Here is an 8,128-nt window from a genome sequence, read left to right on the forward strand (position 1 = left end):
AGCGATAATAGTGACCAGCAGCTAGACCAATTAGTTCATATTTTGAGTGAATTTACTAATAAACTTGAAAGTAAACTTAGAGAGCAGAATGATGAGTTAACACAGAAACTCTAAAGTAAACTTGAGGATAATAATCAGAAAATGGAAATTAATGTTGCTAAAATTGAAAAACAAGTTCAGGAAATTAGTGATAGGATGGATAATCAAGTAAAGAGGTTAAGTGAGAAAGTCGATTCAGGTATTATGGAGATGAGGAAGGAATTAAACTATCAATGTGTAGAAATTAATGGTAAATTGTCTGAGCATGATAGGCAAACTGAAGAAATTAGGGGTATATCTGAATCAAATAAAAGTGAATTTAACCGAGTAATTTGTAACGTTGCTAATAATCTTGAAGCTAAACTTGTTGAAAATAATTCTAAATGTCAGGATAAAATTTTAGATAACTTTAACAGTATTCACAATGTGATAAGTAAACAAGGTGTAATTGAACATCAGGTCAGAGAGAACGCTAGTCATATTGATGTATGGAAGGCAGATGTATTACAGAGGGTTGACGAAAAGATTCAATCAGTCAGGTCCTCAGGTGATGTTCAGAGTTCTAGCATACAAAGGCATATTATTAAGGAAACTGAGCTGCCTAAGTTTAATGGTAAGCAGTTTAACCCTCTGGAATTTCTCAAGGTAGTGGAGAAACGTTTTACTAGGAGCTTGGAAGAAGGTGTGTTAGAGTGGGACTTGGTAGATGATATGTTAGCAAGTGCGTTTACGGGTGAAGCTAGGAGTTGGTATGATGTTTATAGAGGTCATATTAAGGGTTTAAGGGGATTCAGGGAGTTGTTTATGGATAAGTTTTGGGATGAGGAGATTCAGGGTAGGGAAAGAGATAGGATTATGGCTGGGAAGTATAAGGGTAATGAGGGTATTTCTCGTACGGAGTATTTTCTTGTGCACGTGGCTATTAGTCAGAACTTAGAAGAGAGTTTGCCAGAGCAGGATATTGTTAGGAGGATGGCTAGACATTTTAATGAAGATATTCAGTTGGCCATGTGCATCCAGCAAGTTAAGACCATTAAGGGAATGGAAGGGCTGTTGCAACGTTTCGACTCTTTGGGTAGGCAGGTAGGACATAGGAGTGTGGGGGAAAATAATCACAGGAGAGGAGTAGCATTTGAAAGTAATCGTAGGAATGGGAATGACTATAGCAGAAGGGATCAGGGTAATGGGAATAGGCAGGAAGAAACCAGGATTAATTTCAGGAATCAAGATAGTAGGAATTTTAATTCTAGTAATCAGTCTAGGGATTTGAATGATAGGGGGAGAAGGGATGAGAGAGGTAATAATAGTGGTAATCAGCAGAATCAGAATTTAAACTCCAACGGGATGTCCTAAATAGGTCCGTTAGGAGATCCCCACTTGATGTGCAAATCTATGTTATCAGGGAGGCTTTTGAGATTGATGTTGGTAAGGATTTGTTGTGTGACCAGGATAGTGCTAAGGAAGATGGTTCGTCTGAATTATTGATCAACCCAGCTGTGGAGGCTACCATATGGGGTGTGAAGGAGAAATTGCTTGTAGACTCGGGGAGTCATAAGTCTTGTGTAAATTTTAAATTTTGTGAGGAAGCTCGTCGCAGAGGTGAGATTATTGAGGAGATTCCTGTGAGGAACACATTTATTATCACAGCAGCTGGTGCTAAGAGTAATCGTATTCGTAGTCAGGTTGTTGTTCCTATTGAGGTTGGTGGTCAGACCATGTTGCAATGTTGTCTTGTTGTGCCTAATCTGGTATATTCCGTTATACTGGGGAATGACTGGCTATCTGCAACCAAGTGTGTGATTGACTATGATACTGCTGTTTTGAAATTCCTTGTTGGTGAAGAACGTAAACCGATTAAGCTTAATTATCAGGTGGATAGGAGTAGTTTTGTGCTTCGTTGTAGTCATATTCAGGTTATTGAGGAAATTGTTGAGGATGAAGTCGATGTTAAAGTTAATAATGCAAGTATTAGAATTAATGACAGTATGGAATCGGAAAGTCAGGATTTGGTCAGTGAGGTGGAGAAAGCGGTGCGACAGACATGCCTGGAGGAGCAGCAGATGAGGGAACTTGGACGGATGTTTAGGACCTATGTAAGTCATAATCATAGCTCTTGGTATGAACATTTAAGTAGGATGGAAAATTGGCTCAATGTCACAAGACATGAGAGTACTGGTCTTACACCCATTGAGGTGCACTTTGGGAGAAAGCCTGATTTTGAGTTGGCCAAGATATTGAGGTTGGAGAGCGTGGAGGAGGTTCCTCAGGATCTATTTGTACAGCTTGCTAGGGAGAAGCTGATTAAGTCTGGTCAGAAACGTGCGAGGATAGTTCAGAATAGGTGCTCTGATAGTTTAGAGGTAGGAGATGAAGTATTGTTGCGAGTGCCTCACCCATCTAACGCTGAGGATAAGACCATGTCTAAGTTTTTCAATTGTTTAAGGGTCCTTTTATTGTTGCGAGAAGGATAGGGAGGTGTGCATATTCCTTAATTGATGCTAATAGGAAATGTATTGGAACTTATAATGTGTTCAATTTGAGGAGATACCATCGGGATCCCTAATGTTGTATATTGTATATTTGATGGATAGTTTGAGGAGCTGTCCTTGGGCCATCAGCCACCTGATTTGTGTTATTTTGCCAACATTTTCATCTGTTGGAAAACAAAGGGGGAGTATTGTAACCTGACAAACCCCGGTCAGATATTATTATTATTATTGTCATTATTATTATTATTATTATTATTATTATTATTATTATTATTATTATTATTATTTATTCATGTGTATATTTCATTTATGTGTGTATTTAGCCGTCGCGGCTTAGTAACTCTTTTTGGAACTCTCGTTATTATGGATACTCTCTATATTTTATTTGGGACTAGTGTGTTTCGATCACTCAGTTTATCTCCCGGTTGTGTACGTGACGAGTCTCCGAGCGGGGGTTTACGTGTTGACGGAGCTGAGGTGGAAAATTCCAGGAACTGGGCTATTTTAAGATGCTGTTGTGTTGGCTTGGGCTAGTGTGGTGCAAGCACGCGTCGAGAGTTGGAAGTTGCAGCTTGCAGTGTGCAGAGGTGATACTAGTGGTAATCTGAGAGGTGTTTTGTACGAGTTGTGAGGAAGATGTCCCATGCCATGTTGGGAGTTCGAGATCTGCTGTTGAAGGAACCAGGGAGAAAGATGCTGGAGTGTAACAACATTCTATGGTTATGAATGTTAGCCATATATAATTCTACGGAGAGTCTACGTAAGGTAACGTGTTGGGCCTTTTCAAACTATACCAACGCCATCAGCAAAGTGGAGTCCATTCTTGAAAAATGAGTCATGACTGCGTGTGAATATTTTGCGTTGCGGAATAAACTGAGTACCAGTTATTGAGAGAGAGTTATTTCATAAATTAAGACATTTATTATTTATATCAATATTCTCTTTATTTTGTTATATATGTTCAAGGGTGTATCACGACGAGCTCTGCTCGGATTTCTAGGTAAATACAGGTTTAATTGACTAAGTAAATTGTATGAGATTAATATATATTCTGTTTAATTTCTATGGGTGGGGGAAATTACCAGATGGACTCCTTTTCCAATATTAATTTTTTAGGTATCAAGTGATTCAGATCTCCTTGTCACAAGGCAACGACCCTGAAGATGAGTTTCAACAGCCGGCAAAGTTTAAGAATTATTTATTTGTATATTTATGGCTCCCAAATTCCATTAGTCATTATTATTTATATTTATATTTAATAGAGAGATTTCAGTATATTACTGTCTATTATGTCGAAGGCTTTTGTATAGTCTATGAAGACTGCATAAAATTTTCCTTTGTGAAGCCGTTGTGCTTCTTCTACGTCACTGAGTAGGTTTTGGATTGCATGCAGGGTTCCTCTTCCTCTTCTAAATCCAAATTGCTCTTCTGGCATTTTGGGATCTACTTCTTCAACTATCCTATTGGTTAGGATTCTTGTTAACAGCTTGAAGATATTGCTTTCTAGAGCCATTCCTCTGTATGAGTTTGGGTCGCTGGTTTCACCTTTCCCTTTATAGAGGGTTATAAATGTTGATTTTCTCCATTCATCGGGAATATTTCCTAATTCTAGGCATTTATTAAACAGTTTGGACCATATTTCTGCTAGATGCTGCGCGGTTTCTTTAAGGTGCTCATTATAAAACCCGCCTGGTCCAGCGGCTCTTTTGCATTTTGTTACTTTGATAGTGTCTAACACCTCTGCTTTGGTGATGGGAGGTATCGCTTCAAGCTGGTTGTTGTATTCAATTTCGTACGCCGCCTGTTTCCTTGCATTGTTGAGAATATGAGTGAAGTGCGTTTCCCAGGTTCCTATTTCTACGTTGCTACTTCTTGATGGTCTTCTGGGTCTAATGGCTACATATGGGTCTTACATTGCTTCTTCAGCGGTTTTTTCACCTTCTTTCTCTATGTATTGATTGCGTTTTTATGTTAGTAGGTTCTTGTAGTATTTTCGTTTTTCGCCGTATATTTGTAGATCTTCTGGTTTTGACGTCATCTTGGCTTTATGCAACGCATTTAATGTGATTTTTCTTTCTGTGTAGCACTCCTTGTCGAACCACGGTTGAGCTTTTCTTGTGTTCATTTTGTGGGTTATACTTGCTTTTAGCATATTGTTGATTGTTGCTAGGGCTTGTTTTAAATCACTTTCTTTGATTGCCTCTTCTGCTTCAGTTACATTTGCTAATGCTCTCTCTAGTTCTGCCAAGTTTATCTTTCTGGATACGGTGATTTTTTCATTTGTTGTTATAACTTTCTTTGGAATCTTGAGTGAGAATTTGGTCTGTATGGGGATGTGTTTTCTCAGCGGGGTTACTGGTGAAGTCCACAATCCCTTTTGTTCTAGAATGTGTATATCGTCTCCTTTATGGAATACCAGGTCGATAGTGCTACTTCCATTGTGGGCAAAGTAAGTTTTATGTTTTGGGTCATTCACTAATTTGAAGTTTTCTTCATCAAGAAATGTGAGGACAGCTCTACATTTCATGTCTGGTTTGTCTAGTCTGCAGTTCATATCTCCTACTAGTATGATGTTTTCTTCTGTGTTTGGAATTTTCCTGAAGGAAAGCGTCATGAGCTCCATTATTTCTTCTATGTCTGTGTTCGGGCTTATATAAATGCCTATTACAGTGAACTTGATTGTTTTTGCAATTATTAGATTTTCTTCTGTATGTAGGGTCTTCATGGGTCCTATCCATTCCTCACCAAGAATACCTAATAAAAGAACTAGATGGTGTGCAGAGGAAAGCAGCAAGGTTTGTAACAGGGGATTTCAGGAGAAAGAGTAGTGTATCAGAAATGTTAAAGGAACTTGGGTGGGAAACTTTAAGAAAGAGAAGGGAGAAAAGTAGACTTATAGGATTATATAGAGCCTATACAGGAGAAGAAGCATGGGGAGATATCCGTGAGAGGCTTCGGTTGGAGAATAATTATATTGGTAGAACTGACCACAAGTACAAAATTAGAAGGAATTTTAGCAGAAGCGATTGGGGTAAATTTTCTTTCATTGGGAAGGGCGTGAAGGAGTGGAACAGTTTACCAGGGGTAGTGTTTGATCCTTTTCCAAAATCTGTACAGATATTCAAGAAGAGAATAAACAACAGAGATAATAAATTAAATGTTAGAGGGCATTCGACCAGTGCAGGATATTGTAAATAATAAATGTGTGTGATTAAATTAATTCCATCCCCTGGTCTAAGGAGTTTGGACAGCCCAAGTAGGGGACTGCCTGTAGGGGTGAAGTACAGTGGGGACTTCGAGGGCCCTGGGACCGCTACGGTAGCTGTGAATGCCCTTCAGGAACTCTGAAAAGTGGTGGCAAAAGGGGCTCTGGTTAAGACGCAGCAGGTCGTTATGCTACTTAGGTTCCAAAATGGGTAAAATATAAATATGTAAATAAATTCAATGTTAATTTTAATCTTATACCAGTTGTATAGTATTATTAGAAGTAATTTCACATACCGTACTGTATATGAGTTGACTATGTTTGTAAGATATTATAAGTAGAATTTTGTAAACAATATAAATTTATTAAGGATGATGTGTGTGTTTAATAGAAAGAATTATTAGCGTAAATTGTATAATATTGTATTCTAGGAAAATTTTCTTCGTCTCCTCTTAATTTAGAATTTAAAATTTAGTGCTTGACAATAATGTATTTTAGTGTACCATTTGCCACCGAGGTAGACACCTCATTTGCAAATAAAGAGATTTTGATTTGATTTGATTTGATTTGATTTGATTTGATTTGATTTGATTTGATTTGATTTGATTTGATTTGTAGTAGATAGATACACCTCCTGATGGCCTTCCTTCTGTTGGTTTCCTTGCTAGGAAGTGGATAGAGTAGAATCCTTGTATGTCTATATGTTTCGTGAGGAATGTTTCTGTGAGGACTAGTATGTCTGATGTTTGTAAAGCGTTTTCTGGTGCTAGTTTTAGTAGTCCGTTTAGCCCTTCTACATTCCACAGGAGCATGCTTATGGGATTATTCGAGAGATACGCCTTCGTTCCTCCTGGAGAAACGAAATCGAAATCGGCGCACAGTTATTCCTCTTGGCCAGAAGTCAGGATTAGATGTTAATTCTAGACATTCGAATGGGATTCCAACTTTATAGACTCTGTTTTCTCCTCTTGTTGTGATCTCTTCGCAACTGATGTTTCCTCGGATTCCTTTCTTCCTCAGATATTTTGTCACCATTTCTGTAGTCGTTTCTCGGTTCAATTTCCCAATAAATAGCCAGGCTTTCTTGTCTGCCGCTTGTAGATCATCTTCTACTGTTCCAGTGCCAATTAATATTTTAGGTGCTGGTCGGCGTTGTTGAGTGCCTTTTAATTTTAGTTGTGACTGCTGCTGTGTATTTCTTTCTTCTTCCGTATCCGCTCTTATTTGTACATTTGTGTTGTTGTCTCTTGGTTGTTGCTTATCGTTTCCTTTTTCTGGGAGTGGGGGGAATTCTTGTTTGGAATCCTCGGAGTCTTTGTTCCTATTGGTTGTTTCATTGGTTTTCATACTTTTTTGTTTGGTCACAGATGGTTCCGGTTCCCCTGTTGAGTATCGGTTGATTGCTTTCTGTACTTTCTGCTCTATGACTGCACCCAGTGTTTGTTGTATATATTCTGTCATTGATTCCACCTTGTGTGTCAGTTCTTCTATCTTTGGGTTATTTACCAGCATGCCCTCTATTTTGGACATGAGTTTCTGGAGTATGTCTTCTTTCTGTTTAATTGCTTGCAGATTTAATTTACAGGTCTTACATATCCATGTTAAGTTGCAGTTACTTTTGCACATTATGTCAAATTCTCCTTGTTTTTATTCCAGCGCAGTCTTCGTGATGCCATAATTCACAGGCTCCCTCGCACTGTATTGCTTGTTCGTCCTCTTCAAATCCTTTCTTGCATGCACCGCACTTCTCTTCTCTTTGGATTTCTGTGCGTTTATTTGGCGACATCTTTGGGCAAGTGCGCACTCTCCGTTTCCTCTACCGGTGTTTACTCTGTGAGTTTTTTAGTCGTCCGTAATCTCTTTCTCTTTGTTTTTGCACTTGTATAAATTGTAGTCTGCTATAAATGTTGTACACCTGATATTGGTTAGTTGACACTCGTGTTAGTTTGTCTCTTTTAGGTATCTGATTCTTCTATTTGTCACTTACGGGTTGATTTATTTGGACTAAAGGCGAACAACTTCTCTCGCATAAATTTATAACGTCATGGCCATCTATATACACTCCTTGATAACTGGAGAACTATCCACGAGTATTTATAAATTCCAGGATAGCCAGCGGAGTTTTATATATTAAGTTAATATCGATTGCTTCTTGGCGAATACTTCTCAGGCATTCTGGGGCGAAAATTTAAAATGGCTGGTCTAACACAAATCCTCAATAGGCAAATCCTTAATAGGCAGTTTTGTTATCCGATAGGCCGTGATTTCCAATTGTAACCGTCACTGTCGATTGTTTACCATGTTCATATCAACAATGGCTCTCAACGGCACGAGGCGGTGTGGACAGGACGGCTGCGATCATGCGACATCTAGCGGTGAACTTTTTTTGCCTTCA

Source organism: Anabrus simplex, chromosome 2, assembly GCF_040414725.1.
Source record: "Anabrus simplex isolate iqAnaSimp1 chromosome 2, ASM4041472v1, whole genome shotgun sequence".
NCBI lineage: Eukaryota > Metazoa > Arthropoda > Insecta > Orthoptera > Tettigoniidae > Anabrus > Anabrus simplex.